Source organism: Limulus polyphemus, unplaced genomic scaffold (assembly GCF_000517525.1).
Source record: "Limulus polyphemus unplaced genomic scaffold, Limulus_polyphemus-2.1.2 Scaffold84831, whole genome shotgun sequence".
Classification (NCBI taxonomy): domain Eukaryota; kingdom Metazoa; phylum Arthropoda; class Merostomata; order Xiphosura; family Limulidae; genus Limulus; species Limulus polyphemus.
Window position 1 is genome coordinate 1 of NW_013750427.1, and position 1,138 is coordinate 1,138.

Here is a 1,138-nt window from a genome sequence, read left to right on the forward strand (position 1 = left end):
TCTGTTGTTAATAAGTATATAAATAATAATCACATTATTTCAAATCTCTTGATCTAATTAATTATAGCAACTTTGCTGGTCTTTGGACTTAACTTCCCTTAACCTGAATCGCAGCAGAAGGTAGAGAAGCTGAAGATCTGAGAACACTAAGCCTTTTCTTTGTAAGGTATATGTACTTAAACTGGGCAGGATTCATGGTGTCAGTATAATAAGATCATTAATAGTAAGGGTACTAAAACTGGTAATTTATAAGCAGTGATTAATGTGATCACGTCGGTTTTCGAACGGGGAAGGAATACGAGGTAGCAAATTCTACTTTGATTTCGTTATGGTTTTGTTTTCTGTTCATTTATTATTCTTTCTATTGTTTATTTTACCTGTAACATTTTTTTTTACGTTTAAACGCTACTTCGCATTCTAATCGATTACATCATTTTAAAGTTTCTAAAAGTTATGGGACTGACACCAGTTTCCATTACCGGTGACTTGCAGATACTAAAATTGTAAAATTTTTAATTTAGTGTTCTGAATAAAGACTTTATCATGGACTTTCAATGACTTTTCTCACGTGAGATAGCGATGAAGTGATTTTGTTGTTATTCGATGTTTTATACACGTTTTTCTTCCGTTCCTTTTTCTATTTATTTATATGAATATTAAACTTTTATTGATGGTATGTTTTTCTTTCGTGTTAGTGGAAAGTTCTGGCCACTGGCTCATTCATACACTGTATGCAGGCTATTTGATAGTTTATAAGGAGTCAAGGAAGGACTTTTTGGAAACAGAATATCCAACATTACCTGAAACCGTAGATGAACGAACAGAAATGTCTAGAAATGTTATACAGAAGGCAATATCCAACGTTGAAAAACATAGATACAGCGAGAAGCTTGTACCCGTTAGTCTCTTTCGGACAAAATTAAAAGTAGGTAACTCACTACTATCGTTAAGAATACATCAAATATGTTCTAGAGTGACGCTTACTGAACTTTATTCTAAGACTGAATGAATAGTTGAAAGTTACGACTTGTGTTTCTCCATTTTTATATAAATTAGGTTATATCGTGTTAATAGGACTATTTTACGTTTCTAAAATGAATTTTTCCAGAATTTTTTTTTGATACCAGAAGAAATGATC

General features: G+C 31.9%; 1 long non-coding RNA gene across 1 annotated transcript; it reads left to right on the forward strand.

The window, feature by feature from the left end:
* The first annotated feature begins 13 nt into the window (after positions 1-13).
* LOC111084635 lies at positions 14-1,138 on the forward strand. The gene is made up of 3 exons (XR_002609661.1): positions 14-120; positions 696-925; positions 1,128-1,138. It is a non-coding gene; the product is annotated as an uncharacterized LOC111084635 (long non-coding RNA).